General features: G+C 39.9%; 1 protein-coding gene across 4 annotated transcripts in view; it reads right to left on the reverse strand.

Moving 5' to 3' along the window:
- numb (NUMB endocytic adaptor protein) overlaps positions 1–18,170 on the reverse strand; it is a 69,631-nt gene that overhangs the window by 39,450 nt on the left and 12,011 nt on the right. The gene's annotated exons all lie outside the window — the stretch shown is intronic.

The raw sequence follows: 18,170 nt of genomic DNA on the forward strand, positions 1-18,170 counted from the left end.
CAACAGAGGCTTCATGGTTTTAAAAACGCATATTTTTCTCCATTATGTTTATTCATGTCTCCTAGCATTATAGTTATAGGGATAAAAGGACAGACCATCTGCTATGGAGGCCTCTTCATTCTTGCTCTGAATTGTCAGGGGCTACACAATAGTTAATGAAATGATGATCTCCATCAAGTTTCATTTCATCCCTGTGGAAGTCCCTTATCTTTGCTCAATGCCACGGCTGACATTCTGAGTTTTGCACACATTGTAAATCACAAATATCAAGCAGCCCAGTTATAACGCGGACATCTGGGTCCATGACTCAGAAACTCATGCTTCTGGTATACTTGTTTCACAATACACCCGCAGATCCATAATGCCAACAGGATCGCCCTGTAGTCTACAGTTAATCTCAAGATTGGTTCCTGCACATAATTTAGAGCACCCATCCCTTTTAAAGCAATGGAAAGGGTAGGACCAATAGTGAAGCAAGGACCCATTTCTTGCAAATTACATCAGTGAACTTCAGTAAAAACGGCACGGCAAGAATAGTTTATAATAAATGGAACAAACCTTTTTTTAAAAAAAGAGTGATTGCTGTGAATGAGGGAACAAAGTTGACAACCAGTTTCCTTGTCCTGCTTGCCAAGGATTCCAGAAAGGTATTTTCAGGTTTACAGTCATTTGACTACCTCAATGAGTTTATTGAAATCACTTTATACTAACTCAATATGACTGGTTAGATGCTTTGTTGCATTTGTACCTTGAATTAAGAAAGATTTGTGTTCCAAGGATATAATTCCATAAAACAATTCAGTATTAAAAATATAAAATATGAAGCCTTATCATTCCATACTTGATTTCTAACTTTCTGGAAAACATTCCCAAGGCTGTTTTTAACCAGCTGGATTCTTTTGGATGCGTCATCGTTAAACAAGCTTAAGGTACAAGTAATTATTATTTTTAAACTTCCTTTGGCTTTAAGATAACTCATCTTCATTGGGATACAACCTTCACAGGAAAAAGATAGTTTTTTCTTCCAGTCTGCCAGGAAACAACCACCAATTACTACTTGTCAAAGCCAGCTAAATGCACACATCCTGACGTATAAAGTATCAGAAATAAACTTAGCCACATAAATTTGCTTTATTTTGAATTCAGACTCAACACTAACGAGGCAGAATACAGTCAATAAGGGTCCACGCACAGCACTACATTTCAAAACCTTAGGTACAAAATAGTAATGGAATGGTCAGAGAGAACTAAAATAAATTCTGGGTGTTTTAAGTTTACGGTCAGGTTTAGAACAATGCAAAAAGAGACGACTATAATCGGCAAGAATGCCATGGAAAAAAATAACTGGATCAGTTGTACATTTAATCAAACGCATCCCTTAACCCCTCCCCCTTACATATAAAGGAGGTCAATACACCACGCACACATGCTATAGATAAAAGGCTTGTAGTAGCTACAGTTCAATTTATTGAATTAGAGTTGTTTTCAAGATCATTCTTGAAAACTGCTTCATTCTATTTATGGACTTGAAGTCAACATCACATTGAAGTCACAGTGTAATCAGGTACCATTAATTATAAACCAAATCCTCTTTAAACCTCCCAAACCTTTGAACTCCGAGTAGCTGAATTACCAACTTAACAACCACGCACTGAACTCTGAATTCAGGTGTTTGACTTTTTTTAAAAAATACTGAGAACCAGTCATTCAACCAACCAGCTTTTTAAAAAAATATATTTTAAATACTTAAAACTGCGTTTGATCTCATAATGTACCTGGGGGAGGGGGGGGGGGGCACTGCTAGTTTTCTAATTTTCATATGGTTCCCAAAACTACACCCTCTTGATGGTGTGAGCAACAAGTCTCCAACACAATTCACAAAAGCTTGATTCCAATTCCAATTCATACTGGACTGAAAACAATATAAAACAGAACACCAAAGATTTTAAATCTTAATAGATCATGGGCGTGGGGGAAGGGAGGGAAATATCTTTGAGTCAATGTGCAACTGATCCAGTCATATACCCCCCACCCAAACACATGCGCATTATTGGTGATAGTCGTTTCTTTTTCAAGTGAACCAAAGATTTGTAAGAAAAAGGTGGTTGCAGAAAATATTACAAGGCTGCAACATATTCAAAACTGAAAAAAGTGTAGTTAGTCATCCAGAATCCAAGACTATCAAAATGAGTCAGGAACGCTAATCGCAGGGTTAAAGTGCTGTCAGAATTAGAAACAAGCTTGAGTGATTTAGAACATTCAGAACATCAAGATTACATAGCAGCCCAGCAAATCATAATAATAATAATAATAATCTTAGTATAGCCACGTCTTCTAGACGTCCAACGTGTTTACAGAATATACTGTAAAGTGAATTGACTGTATATTTGTGGGCGAATATTCTTAGTATCAGTCACTGTTTACAATATGTATGCAGAATTGATTTATGTGAGGATTTTATTCATTTTGGTTCATATCCTTGTTCTACATCCTTGATGCACAATAGAATAAAGGATCATTTAAGAATATTTTAGAATTGTTGATTTAAAATTTTCTACAGCAAGCAGTTTAGCAACCTTTTGGCTTTCCAAATGATTCACAAGCCACATGACTGTTTTGGGTACTGTTACATATTACTGAAAAGTATACAGAAATCTGGGGTTTGAATCACTAACATATGCTTTTCAAAACCAACGTTGTGCTTTAAAAATGAGTCACCCAAGAAGGGGAAGAAGCAGGAAAAAAACGAAACGTAAATTAACTAAAATGGAGATATTGAGGCTCACAATTTAAATAAAGAAATATCAAATAGTTATTTAGAACAATTCAATATTTAAGAAGTCATTCAAAGTTAATTAGCACATCTAGATTATTAAAACAGAAATTCACCATTTTCTTTGGATTATGAAATTAGAGCATTTCAGAATCATAAATGAGCCATAAGCTTTGTACTTTGACAAAATTAGCTTCATTAGTACTATGCAATCAATTCAAATAGCACCAGTGTCAAATTGCTCTGTGCATAATAGTCTAAACAAATACTCACTACACACTGCACTGTTACAAGTCTTATCTTCATTCCACAACCACAACACTACCATTCTACGGGCAAAGGATATGCACTCTAGCTTTGTCATAGCTTGCAAAATACATTAGCTTAGAAACAATTAGTCAAACACATCAAAATTCACAACAATGCTACCTCAGATCAATCTTTGAACCCCTTGTTTCCGTTTGTAGTCTGGATACTAAATTAAAATGTACAATGTATACTCTTTAATAAGACCATTTCCAATCTTTTCCAAAGAGAAATCCAGTCTTCAAATAAATTCATGAATTCAGTCCACTGAAGGTACAAAAAATTCAACAGAAAGATATTAATTAAATTAGTCTCTTCATTACAAATTTTCAGTAATACTCGGATTCACGAAATCGCACTGTGCACTGAATACTTAGAATTTTATGGGACCCACAGCATTAATTATGTGTACATAACATTTCTAACTTGTAATTCTGCATTTAATACACTAAATGTCATTGTTTTGGTCATTATATGACATTAGTGTTGGGAAAGGGAATGAGGATGTGCAATTTCCACTTGCATTGGCCCAGTGCTTGAATCTATTATCATTCCTCTCAACATATCACCTCTAACAATGCAGCATTCCCCAGCACGGATTGGGTATTGGGAGTGTTAACACTATGAGCTCAAAGTCCCAACATGAGGCTTGAACCCACAATCTTCTGACTCAGAGCAATGAGGTCAAGCAGATTCAATGTACATCACATTTCGGTTGAAGTGCTGCCAGGTTTCTGATCATAAGCAGCATAACAGTGAAGCTTTGAAAAATTTTAGGTCAATCCTTTATGTATCTTGGAAGAGCTGATGGCTTTCATCACAAAATGTATGCTGAAAACAGAATAAATCCCAGAACCTGAAGTCAATTTTATATCCTAATTTTTGGACCGGGAAATGAAATACTAAGATTTTTAAATGTCCATTGCAGTATATTAATACAATAATGCTTTCCGCATAATACAAACTTATTTTGGGAGGCTAGATGTGATTGTCTAAAAATAAACTATAGGAAACTATTAAGTCGCTAATGCAGAGATTATTCTGTTCTCTGCTGAAACCCAGAAAGACAGACAGGAAGAGGAAGGGTGTTACCTGTAATGTTTTTCTTTTGATTATAAAACTGTTTTCTCAAGAGTTCAGCCGATCTGCATATTACTCGTCTAACATGTTAAATCAACCTTCATATAGTAAACTCTTTTAGGATTTCTTGAAAAACCAGGACAATTGTGGCTCAAATCTTGTGCTTTCATCTCTTGTTGGTTCAATAAAAAGGTTAAGTATTTTATTATATAGTTGTCTTAAACTCTGCATCATATTATAACAAGGTAATTTTTCTGCGAAGGAATTTTTTCTCTTGCTTTGGTGTCACAGTGCAGAAAGACCATCCAATCCATGGTGAGTTAGTTGGAGCAACAACAACAAAATTACATTTGTAGAGCACCTTTTACATCGGGAGGACGTCCCAAAGCGCTGGGAGCACAAAAGGATCTCAAAAGCAAGAATGCTACTAACTGAGCCAAGTTGCCACAATAATAAAAGTCTGTGCATTTGAAATAGCACCTTATCAAGCCTGCTAGGCATCCCAAAGCGCTTCACAGAATATACTGCATAGTGAATTGACTGTACGTTTTGTGGATGAAAGCTGGAATACAAGTTAGTCTTATTCTCCTGCTCACTTTCTTGCCATTTATTATTCTGTAGTGACGATTTACTGGACATACACACCTTCATAAATTACATCTAAAAGATATACAATTGCTTTTATGATTTTGAGTAAAGTTATGGTGGGATAACAATTCTGTTGAGATGGCCATTTTGTTCTTCCTAAATTACTGTGGAAACGGCAGAAAAATATCTTCAACTCCCTTATAAAACTGCCATCACTGCTCAAACATAGCACTTGTTTTTGAAACGCCAAATTATGAGATAATTTGAGAGTGAGCGCGACATCAAAGGTCACGGCATACTTGGTTTACACTAAATGCTATTTTTTTCAACCTAACCTATAAAAATCAAGGTCTAAACCAGTACAAAAGCAGTCTCGCTTTATCATTAGGAGAAGCTCTGCTATTTTCATGAATAACAGAAGTTATCTACTAGAGGAAATTCAGGATTGCAGCACAGCATAACTTTTTTTTAAAAATTATCAATTCAGAGAGTCTGAAATTTATGTACCACTTCAGATCTTAAGATCAATAATTTCATCAAATGCCAGCTCATCTTAGTTGAAATTGCTTATTTTTCTGAACTTGAGTGAATTTGTGTACGGGACGGTCTAAACATCTGATACAGATTTGTTTGGTGACAAACATAGTACTGATTCATCAAGCAACCTAAACAACCATCACACAACATAAGCATTAATAAGACCAGCATTCATTACCAGCCAATGTGCAGATATTTCTGCAACATGTGAGAAAGTAACCCATTATAACTAACAGAATAATGGCAAAAGACTCCAAACAGCAGCACTCTTCAGTATTGGGTGATCCTTTCTCAAGTAAAGATTTCAGACCAAAGGATTGGATTTTCAGAAATCACGAATTGATCCCTGAAATTCATCTGCCATGAACGTGGTGTTCTGTTGAAAGGGGACAGTTTCTTTCTCAGACAACCAGTATTTATTATGCATGGCTACAGTTTACATTGAATGTTAATCAGATTGCACACAGAACACAAAAATCTTATGTTGAAGCCTTAATAGGAGGCTCAATCCCAACCATGGGATTGAACTGCAACTTTTTTTCTGCAGCAACAGTATCTTGACAAATCAGAATCTAGTCGACTACCTTTGGATAGAAAACAATGGAGAAAGCTCAAATTAAACAAAATTAAGTACTATAATATAAAAAGGCTGAGTTTTAAAACCTTGTGGGAGAGACCATGTAATAATTGATTAAATAAAACCAATTTTAAGATGCAATCTGTTTATTAATACCATAATATCTATTATTCAATAATAATATTATTATTATATATACCCCACAAGAGATTCTGTAATGTCTACAGGGCACACTCCGGTCAGGTAAAAAACAAGGCTTATTGTTCTCCGAGGTCATAACCATTCTGAGGTCAGAGCGCAGACAAGAGCAGCTCAGATTGTTGGCAGCAAAATAGTATTCTTAAAACGTGTTTCAGTGCCAGGTGATATGCTTAGCATACCCTTAATTGCTGTACTCTGAAAATGATTTTGCTGGATCCAGAAGACTGCCAACTGCAGTAAAAATGAAAGCCAAGAAATGCCCAGGAACAATAAACAGCAGAGTTACAAGTATTAACGTATTCAGTGTTCCTGTGACTTAAAACTAAAAGGTTCATGTCATTTAAGACAACTAAAATTACCCACGTCCTTTCCAACTCTAACCCCTGTTCTCTGTATTTAATCTCAAATTTAGTCCAAGTTACACACTGGTGATTAAAAACAGTTTAATTATACAGTTACATTTTTAATTATATAAAGGTTTTAATTACATAAATAAGTTAAACTATTTAGTATCACTTTTTTTTAAAAAAACTACTCAATATCAAAAATTTATAGTGAACCATCCTGCTTAATTTACATCAGCTTCACAATGAACACAAACTTCAATGAAAAAGAAATAAGAAAGTGTTGAGCTTTCTAAACTTGAAGGATTGTTAAATTACAATAATGTATTTCTACTGTGAATAATGTTGATTAAGACATGCAGTTATCATTGTAGTGTATATGCATTGGAATTTCATCTACCTCATTCTGCTTTTTAATGAGAACTGTGCCGCAAGACTAAGTATTGCAAAAATATTACCTTAGATCTTCTGCAACAGAAATATTGGCAAATTGCCCGGTTCTTTCAGCCAATCTGCTCCCACTCTTAAGAACTCCACCCTGGAGCAATTAGAATTGCTCCCTTCCACACCTCATTCAAAGTTTGTCTCGAGACCTACTTCTTTGACCACGCTTTGAGTCATCTTTCATCTCCCCACCCCTCTCATCTTCCACACCCTGCTCGGGTGCTAAATCAGGCTTGTTAAGCGCCTTAGGACGTTCTCCAAATGTGAAAGGATCTGTGTAAATGTTAATTTGTATTAAATTCAGATTAAGTCAACTGGCAAGTGAAAGCTTGTCAGATGTTTGAAGGAAGGAAACTAGTGGTGTTCATAGAGAACTGTTACCACAAAAGATAGTAAAGATAACTGTTATGCTAGATTGAAACTGCTAGATTTAATAATGGGAAAATGAAAGGGTTTGGTATTTTAGAAGGATTTGGTTAAATAGGCCAAAGAAATTTCTTCATCCAAACCTGTTGTGCATTTCATTTAATCCTTTCACCTAGTCAGCATTCCTATTTCCATATCAACAACAACAAGATTCCATTTATAAAGCGCCTTTCACGTCAGGAGGACGTCCCAAGGCGCTGCACAGTTGGGTCATGACCCGAGCAGGGGGGAAATGGTCAGGGTGAGGGGAGGGAAGGGAGGGAGCGAGGAGGGGGGAAATGGTCAGGGTGAGGGGAGGGAGGGAGCAAGAAGGGGGAAGAGAGTCGAGAGGGGAGCTGAAGGCTCGGTCAAAGAGAAAGGTTTTGAGACCGGCCTTGAAGGAGGAGAGGGAGGAAGCAAGGCGAAGGCACTGGGGGATAGAGTTTCAGAGCCTCGGGGCTGAGAGGCTGAAGGACCGACCACCGATCGTAGGGCGATTGGGGCGGGGGACGTGGTGCAGACCGGAGCCGGAGGAACGGAGGGTACGGGCAGGTAGGTAGGGGGATAGTAGGTTGGAGAGGTAGGAGGGAGCAAGGCCGTGAATGGCCTTGTAGGTGAGGATGAGGATCTTGAAATCAATCCTCTGGGGGATGGGGAGCCAGTGGAGGCGAGCGAGGGTGGGAGTGATGTGGTCCCGAAGCCTGGTGCGGGACAGTACACGAGCTGCAGAGTTCTGAATGACCTGCAGCTTGTGGAGGGAGGTGGCGGGAAGGCCGCGAGGAGAGAGTTCCCATAGTCCAGCCTTGAGGTGACAAAGGCGTGAACCAGGGTTTCAGCAGCGTGAGGGGTGAGGTAATGTCTGGCGATGTTCCGGAGGTGATGGAAGGCGGTGCCAGTTGTGGTGCGGATGTGAGGGAGAAAGGACAGCTCAGGGTCGAACAAAACGCCGAGGTTCCTGACTGGCTTTGAGAGGTGGAGAATGCAGCCTTGGATGCTGATGGTGTCGGCGCCTGAGGTGCGGAGGCGCTGACGTGAGCCAATCAGGAGGGCCTCGGTTTTTCGCACGTTGAGCTGAAGAAAGTTGTCTCTCGTCCAGGACTCGATGTTGGACAGGCAGCTGTCAGGACATCGGTGGTCGTGGAGTTGAGAGTAGAGGAGGAAAGGTAGAGTTGGGTGTCATCCGCATACATGTGGAAGTTAACTCCATGTCTGCGGATGATGTCACCAAGGGGGAGCATGTAGAGGGTGAAGAGGAGGGGACCGAGGACAGAGCCCTGAGGGACTCCACATGAGACAGTACGGGGAACATGTTCTTTTTTATATATCGATATATTTTCATTTCAATTATTTTCTTTAAACTTTGGTTTGTTTTCCCTTTGATTACCACATTGCAATTTCCGGTTTACTTGAGATGCTGCATTAATTTTTAACAAACCATCTTGGTAGTACATTTAATGTGAAAAAAAATGGATCCTTGCTGTGTGGTCTGTGCTGTCGCCAGGTTTAGTTGCTTCAATCCTTTGTATTTGGCGCTATAACCACCTTGTGGCTGGAAAGTGAGGTCATACAGTTGAGTGGAATGCCCAATGGATTACTTGTCATCTTTGGTGATTATAATCTTTTCATTTGATATAATGCCTTATCACGTTTTTGAGATGTCTCAAAATGTCACTTCAGAGTGATCTTGATGGTCCTGACAGAGTATAAGTTGGCAGCAATTTTCATGGCCAACTCAATTTAAGTTCTATAAATGTAATTTTGTTGTTGTTGTATACTGACAGTTTACTCTACACTGCAACTTATTTAACTTTGGTGTCAGCCTGGCTTAGTTGGAAGCACTCTCCCCACTCAATCAAAAGGTTGTGGGTTCAAGTCCCACACTGGCACTTGGGAGTCTTGGGTGCATTCCAATACAGTGCTCCTCGCATTGTTGGAGATGCTGTCCTTTGGATGATATTTAAACCAAGGCCCCGTCTGCCTCTTCAAGTGAAAGTTAAAAGATCCCATGGCACAATTCAAAAAAATAAGGGAGTTTCTCCCAGTGTCCTGGTCAACAGCAACCCCCAGAGAAAATTGACCATTCATTCCATGGCTATTTGTGCGCATTGCTGTGCTCAAATTGGCAGCTGCATTCAACTAAAAAAAGTCACGACACATTTACAGTAAATTTCACGAAAGGCACCATATCAAATGGATCCACTGGTGAATGGGGAGTCATTGGAGCCAAGCGAGAATATTTTCTTTAAACTTTGGTTTGTTTTCCCTTTGATTACCACATTGCAATTTCCGGTTTATTTGAGATGCTGCATTAATTTTTAACAAACCATGTTGGTAGTACATTTAATGTAAAAAATATGGATCCTGGGTGTGTGCCTGTTGCACGAGGAGCTTCAGAGTTCTGGTTGCTTTGAAGCTTGAAGGAAGTGAGGAATCTGGCAAGTAGTGCATTCAAATAGTCAAGTGTGAACATAATGAAGGTGTGAACAAAGGGTTTGGTAGACCAGGAGAGGAAATGGTTGATGTTGTAGAGCTGAGGGAAAGGCAAGTGAGTGAAAGCCCAGATGTAGGATTTGAAAATTTTCAGATACACCAAATGTAGAACAAGAAGTTCAAAACAAGCACTCTTAAATATAAGAAGCTAGAGTTATTTTGCGTATCAAAAAATTGTTCCAACCATGGACCATTTACCAGCTAATGCACTTTATAACTTCACACTTAAGCTGTGATTTCAGGTGCCTATGTGAATTCCTTCTGATTTTGTTTCCCAAAACAGTAGTTCTGACGTGAATTTTGCTGGGTCTAAAATCACAACTGCTGCAAGTTCTATTGAGTAGGCATATGCACGTAAAATTACAGAGCATGACAAATTTATCACACGACACCAAGATGCTACGAAAATAAATCAGAGAACTGGAACTTCTGGAACTGGTAAAGACGACAGCGAGAGAATAAATTTGACCAAAGCGGAAACGTTCTGCTGACAGCAGTGGCAGAGTATAGCCTAATTATGCCATGTAATTTGACAAGTGGTTACCTCAGTAAGAAGCAGAAATTCTATCTCCTTGTGCATCAGTCATGCGTCATCCTTTGGAAAGGTGCACGATCACACATCTTACTCCTTTCCAATTTAAAAAGTCTTAATATTTTCAAAGTTTCCATTTGTAGTTACAAACTTGTAATTATAAAATTGGGTGCTTTCTCCAAGGTTTACACATCTGATTCAAGTTCAATTTTCACATGAAACTATGCTGAGCTCAATTCCAAAACAAGGACATTGGTTAAAACAGGGTTGGAAAGAGCTGAGGGTCAAACAGTACCTAAGGGTTACACACTTTACTCAATGAAGAAAGAAAAGTCACTACACTAAAAAAACCTCAGATTTATATAAAGCCCTTCACGTGGCATAGGGTCCGAGTGCTGCGGGGTTGGATGCAGAGAACCATATTTGGACAAAAAAAGCAAGTCTTAAGGTGGAACTTAAAGATAAAGTGGGGTCAAGGCGGAGGGACTGAGGCAGGGAGATCCAGAGATTAGGGACACAATGGCTGAAGGCGTGACCAGCACCAATAAGTGGCGGGTGGATCAAGCAAAGAGCAGCAAGCCTGCATTAGCTAAGCAAAGGGGGTAGGCAGGAGTCAGGTCAATCAGGTCAGAGGCAGGAAGTTGCTAGTGCACGATTTGTATGAGAGGGCGAGGATCTTGAAATTGATGCTTTCAGAGACAGGTAACCAGTGGAGCCTGGCAAGTGGTTGGGGTGACAGGGTGCTGAGTTTGAAACTCAAAATACTCAAGTTGAATACTTCAGGACTAACATGATAAATTGCAAGATCACTGCAACATTGTACATTTTCCACTTCCCACAAGTTATAGCTTTTGAGAAAGAATGCCAATGTGCACTGTAAAATCCTACTTGAAGAACGAGACAACGACTGGCAAAACCCATTTTCAGACAGTGAATTAATCCACTTACTTTTCAGTACAGGATCCTTGTTTTTTGCTCCCCATTTTTTCCTAGACTTCATCATGAAGCAGCTCAGCTAAGAACTGACAAAAGTAACCAATTAAGTTTAATGGAGTCTGTACTTTTGAGGTATGAATTAAAAAAGTCAAATACACAATCAACTATTACGTATTTTACATGTGGTGTTGGGAGAGCTATCAATCTTTGAATTTGGCCAATGTCGTACTTCTGTTGCTCAAATTCCAACAAGTTGAGCCCTTGATTTACACAGAACACAAGTCCTATACAATGTTCCTGGTATGGCAGTGGAGGAGGCTTTCCAAAACAAAGCAGCACACACACATAAGCACACATCAGTTAATATAATTAGATAATATAAAGACAACTGTGGCATAGATTTAATCATCTCACCCAGCAGTCAAATACTGAAGAGCAATTAGTTGACAACTGCTAATATGAAGCCCTGCAAATTGTAAAGCACGAGAGATCCAACTACAACCCTCTGATAAGATAATATTTTAACAGAGAAGTTTAAAAAAAACGAAAATTAAGAATACTGTTCATTTTCTACTGCTAATGGGGACGTATTAAAAGAAAACAATTTTATACATCACTTCTAAACATTTTTAAAAAACTATTAACTTGAAAAATTGTAACAAAAATTTACACAAATTCAGAACCCAAGCAGCTGGACAAGTAACAGGCTCTCTGTTCCAGATTAGTTCTGACTTGTTCAAGTGGATGGTAAATTAATTGCACAAGCATTAGAGTAGAATCCAACAAGAACATTATACTGCATTTAGTACAGTGCACATATGTGGGAAAAGCTGAAGGAGCGATTGAGCAGTGATGAAACAGAGAACTGTTTGTCACAACAGAAATGGTGTAACTAGGAGACACCATTTTCTTGGAGAAACACCAAAGAATGTTTTTATGTAAATTATTAGTTCTTTAAAAACTGAAAATCCAGATGTGTAGCCAAAACACAAATGTAGCAATGCAGCAACATAATTTCTGCTTGACACCTTGTAATCACGTAGGTTAACATCTCAGAGCATTATAGGAATGGAGGTTAGACACCAAGCAAGGGAGGTGTCCATAAGCATATTCAAAGAGGTAGAATTAGAGGCGGGTCTTAAAAGAAGAGTGCTGCAGAAGTAGAAGGAGGAAGTTCCTGAGGTTTGGGGCATGGGAACTGAAGCTTTGACCAATGGTGACATGGTGACATGGCAGTATGTTTGAGTTAGCTGAGCAGAGGATATTGGCAATAAGGAGGCACCCAGGAGTGGATGGACTTATAGGTGAGGACCTCGAAATCAATCTGCTGGGAGACAAGACGCAAGTGGAGATTGGTGAGGAGTTGGGTAATGGGTATGCAGCGTTTAATGCTTGTGAAGATGCAAGCAGTAGAGTTTTGGATGAGCTGCAGCATGAGAAGTGGAACGAGGGGGACCAGAAAGAGGTGCATTGAAGAAAGCGAAGTACAAAACAATAAATTACACTTGTATAGTGCCCTTCACGTTGGAATGACGTCCCAGGGCACTGGAAGTTAGGTACAGAGGTGAAGCAGGATACAAAATGAGTGTTTAAGCAGCATTACAATACAAAATTACATTTGCATAGCACCTTTCATGTCAGGAGGACGTTCCAAGGCACTGGGAGATAGTCTTCTTTCACCTCTGCACCTGGCTTGGTGAGGGACGGAAGTGATGGAGAAAGGAAAGGGTACAAGCACTTGACAGCACCTTTCATGGAGGACAATGTCTCAAGCGCTTTAAGCGATTACAGCATGGTGGGAAGCATGTGAGAGAGAGGAGTTAGGGAAAGGTGCCAAAGAGACAGGTTTTTAAAAATAATTGAAGAAAATTATTGAAGAAAGACTATGTGAGATAAAGGGACTTTGGGAAGGAGTCCGTGAAGTGGGAACATGGTGGCTGAAAATAGAAACTAATGGTGGATCAGAGGGGACAAACAATGTGCAGTTGGCCAAATTTGAGGAGGGCAGGGAGTGAGTGGCAAAGTGGAGTTGGAAGAGACTGAAGAGATATGATGGGAAAAGTAACAAATAAGCTGTACAGGTCAGGAAATCCCTTTGATCAAATAGCCTGCTAACTCATTGACTATTAAGAATAGGTACTTGGGCGTACCAGAGAAAATCCACAGAGCTATATTTCAACAGGAGACCGCAGGACACTGAGGTAAAGATGATTTTCATGAATTCACATATTTTAACTTAATTTAACCTAAAGTAAAATGAAAGTACTCCAGAAACTCCAACAAAATAGGATGGCATATGGGTCAGAGATATTTTGCAGAAGGAAACATTTGTTGTATTTACAATTCCTTGCAAACTAAATATATTGCAAACAAGTATTGCCATAAAGAAATATTAACATAATTCCCAACAAAGCTTGCCAACAAATTTCACTGATTCAAGTATCGGTTTCAACTTAAGAATCACTAAATTTCCTACTTCCCAGGAAGTTCCACAATTTTCCAGTGTTCCTATCAAAGGAATTAGTAGATGCTCTAATAAGGACACTGTATGATGTAAAACATACAGCATCAAAATAGGCCATTCAATCCAACAATCTGTGCTGGTGTGTCAGCCTGGCTCAGTTGCTCATACTCGCCTTTACATCACATGCTTGTGGGCTCAAGCCCCATGAGGGGACTTGGTCTCGCATTGTCTAGGCTGACACTCCAATGAGGTGGCAGTACGCTCATTGCTCTGCGTAAATTGGCAGTCACGACACTTCACAATGAAGTCCTGTGAAGCACATTGAAATGTCTTGACGATGTGATAAGAGCTATATTAAGTACAAGGACAATTATTGTATTAACTTAGTTCCCTTTTCTTTCTTGGGTTCTTTATCTATGAGATGGGACTTTGTGTTCCTGTGATTTAATAGAGATCGTGATTTTATAAAGGGTGAACAATCTTAATTGAAAAACTTTATTTATTGTACTGTTGATATGACCCGATATAGCTTTCAGATTATATTGAGGGTCTGAGATCCCAGAAGTAAAATAAGGCAGCTAGTGTTCCACTGTGCTACAGTTTCCTGTACACCCAGTTTCACAAATTGCACTGGCGCAGCTTGAGGATATCCTGTTACATAATTGCATCTCAAATTTGCAGTGGGCTAGTTTTGCAGTGCAAAGTTTTTCCTGGCCATGCAGGTACGAGAAGCTATTATTTTTAACCAATATCTAAAACATAAATTGAAGGCAGATATTTTCGACATGCACTGTGGACCAGATTAATAATAATAATCCTTGCATTTGATATAGCGCTTTTCACGTCTTCTAGACGTCCCAAAGCGCTTCACAGAATATACTGTAAAGTGAATTGACTGTATATTTGTGGGCGAACACGGCAGCCAATTGCCCACAGCAGTGTACCACAAACAGTCATAGATTGAAAATGACCAATGACCAATTTATTATTTTTTTTGTTGTTAAGATTAACTCTTTAAAGGTTGCATATTTTTTCCACACACAAGTTGTTGTTACCCCCTAAAAAGGACCAAGATAAATGACAGTGATATAGTTTGAGTCGTGAAATACTAAGATACAAATTGATCCCTATTCTGCATTCCTGGCCTAAACTACATTGCTGTTGGGAGGCAGAAAGCATAAGACAGGTGCTTTTTTTTTACAGGTTAAAAGGAAAACAAGAGAATGTCACCCAAGGTTGCCCTAAGCTGTGTAGCAACAATTTTTGGACTCATCAACATGCAGGGAGGTCAGTGCTGGAATACTTCTAACACTCAGCACAAACAACAAGTACAGTACAAACAAATGTAAAGTGAAGCACCCTTTCCTATTCTCTGATCCTTATTCTCTGATCCTCAACTGTAGGGCACCCTGGAGGATAAATTAGTCTCATTTCTCAATCCCTAGAGGAATGTTGCTTCCTCTGAATAACGAAGTTTCACAGTGCAGGCAAGATCATACTATTTCAGAGCAGAATGCAGAGCAATGTTGGCAATTTTTTGGGTTGACCAACAAAATAAATTTTCTTGACTGAATTTTCTTTGTGCCATAAAAGTTAAGAAATATTCATGCTATGAATCAAAAAAAAACCTGGAAAACGACTGATCGAACATGGACTTGCCTAGACTAGTGCGGATGTTCGGGGGCAAGGAGCAGACAGAATTTCAAGAAGGGCATGGGGGGGCATGGCCAGAAATCTGGTTCAATGTAGATATCAAGCCAATACCCAAACAACAACAAATTACATTTATACAGTATCCTTCATGTCAGAAGGATGTCCCAAGGCACTGGACAGTTAAGGGTTTGCACCCGAGCTAAGGGTTAGAATCAAGAGGGTTGGAGTGTAGGAGATGGCAGTATGGCCGAAGGCTCAGTCAGAGGAAGATCTTAAGATGGAGCTTGAAGGAGGCGAGGCGGAGGGATTTGGGGATTAAATTCTGGAGGGTGTGACAGAAAACCTGAAGGTAGTTCACCAATGTTGGGGCAGGCAGGGCGGGGGACATAGAGCAGGCCTGCTGAACGGATGAAGCAGACTGATTGGTATGGTGTTGACAGGGCGCAGAGGTTGGGAGAAGCACGACCATGGAGGGCTTTAAAAGTGAAAGCTTTCGGTACAAGCTCACATCCCGTAGCAATGAAGAATACACCGAGTTGGAATACTGGTATTCTTCAACCCTGGGGAAGTTTTCAGTAGGATTCAAGCACTGGAGACTCGCACTCTGAGGTGAATTGAAACTCGAGATAATGAAATTTGATATTTCAAGTCTCATAACTAATTTACAGATACTCAGTCATCCTACCTAGAGAAGCTTTTAATGTACCCACATTGGTTTCCACAAGGCTCTGGTGATTTGAAGATAGATTTAACATGACATGGATCATTTATTTTAGATCTAATTCAGTTTCAAAAACTGGTGAACTTATTCCCACCGATTCTGAACACTGAGCCTCTTCAACCATGCTTACGGCCACCTCCCCCCTCCCACTCGCTCGGAGTCAAGCTCCGCCACTGTTAAGCACTTTGAGACTCTACCCTGCATGGAGGGCGCTTTAAGTGCAAGTTGTCGAGCCACATGTTCAAACTTTGGTGTAAGGCAAATAAATGGATTCAAAGCCACAAAAAATAGTATATCAGAGAAAAATTAATGATATGCTTTTTTACCAATTAATCAAGCGCAGACACTGATCTTCTCTCCAGTGTCAAGTTGGTAATCCAATCAACACAGTAGTCATGCTCATCCGAAATGGTTCTTCAAACAAACAAAGAGAACCATTTCGCCTATAAAATAGTCTGACACTTGAAAGTAAACCAACCCTGTGAGACGCTCCTGATGTGTAAGCTCTACAATTTTTATATTTTGTATTTGGATGGCCCGCTCTGCCTTCCCTCACCTCCGCAACAAAGCCCAGCTCTGCCATTGCCTCTCCCCTCAGGCTGCCGAAACCCTCATCCACTCATTTATTACATCTAAGCTCAACTATGCCAACTCTGCAGCTCGTGTCCTCTCCCACAACAGGCTCGGTGATCCTATCAACCCCACCCTCGCCCAGCTTCACTGGCTCTCCAGCCATCGGAGGATAGAGTTCAAAATCCTAGTCCTCGCCTTCAAAGCCCTCCATGGTCTTGCTCCTTCCTACCTCTGACCTGCTAACACCATATTAACTTGTCCACTCCTTCCACTCAGAGGGCTCCTGCCTGCTCCACATCTCGCTCCCAGCCCACCATCAGCAGGCATTAGTCTCTCTGCCCCCACCCTTTGGAACTCCATCCCACAGTGCCTTCACCTTGCTCCCTCCATTACCTCCTTCAAGACCCTCCTCTTGGACTACCCCTACGATCATTCTCCTACGCCTACCCTCCCTGCCCTCCACCCTTCCTGAAATCAACACCCTGATCAAGTCCAAATCCCTGACCGTCTCCATGTGAAAGGCGCTATACAAATGTAATTTGTTTTTATTGTTGGATTGAGAACTCACATTACATCCAATTTCATTATGAATCATTCTCATTAATAATTTTGGTAACCAGCACTAACCTGGTATACAGTACAGTGTGTAATTCCCAGTCTTCACCTGCCATATCTACCCATTTGTCTCAAGTCTACAAGAACAGGATTCCAGGAATGCTGTCAGACTGGCTCTCTTGGTAATAATAATCCTTGCATTTGATATAGCACTTTTCACGTCGGGAGGACGTCCCAAAGTGCTTCACAGAACACACTGTAAAGTGAATTGACTGTATATTTGTGGGCGAACTCGGCAGCCAATTGCGCACAGCAATGTCCCACAAACAGTCGTAGATTGAAAATGACCAATTTATTATTGTTTTTGGTTTTTGGAGGGATTATTATTAGGCTCTGTGTGGAGTAAGGAAACTTGCCCAAGGTTTCGCCCTGACCTGCCTGGAATTGAACTCAGGTCTCTCGCTTCCAAAGCGAGTGCTCTAACCACTGAGCTACAGGAATCCACAGCACTTCGAGTCAGAAGATTGTGGGGTCAAGCCCACATAGAGGCTTTGAACTCAGTCCAGGCTGACGAGCTAGTATAGTGCTGAGGATATGCTGCATTGTCAGAGATGCCATCCTTCAGATAAGATGTTCAACCGAGATGCTGTCTGTATGTTAAGGTCACCCTGCCTAGAAAATTAGTCTCTGAAGAAAGGAGTTTCTCCCAGTGTTCTCACAAATAAGTCGACATAAAAAATAGACATTGATTTCATGGCTGTTTGTGCAACAATGATGTGTATAAATTGCCTGTCGTGGTCACCCAAAATACAGTCACTACAATTTACAGTAAAACTGAGAGGCAATTTCAGATTTCCTTCTGAACGTCAAAGCAGTGACATCAAATACAAGGATTATTAATTTATCAATTTTTTTTCCCGTCGTGTCATACAAAATTCAGCAAGTCTGTAGTTCAACAATAAATGTCTTTTGATTCCTCCCTACATAGACT

The sequence above is a fragment of the Callorhinchus milii genome, unplaced genomic scaffold (assembly GCF_018977255.1).
Source record: "Callorhinchus milii isolate IMCB2004 unplaced genomic scaffold, IMCB_Cmil_1.0 Scaffold9, whole genome shotgun sequence".
Classification (NCBI taxonomy): Eukaryota; Metazoa; Chordata; class Chondrichthyes; order Chimaeriformes; family Callorhinchidae; genus Callorhinchus; species Callorhinchus milii.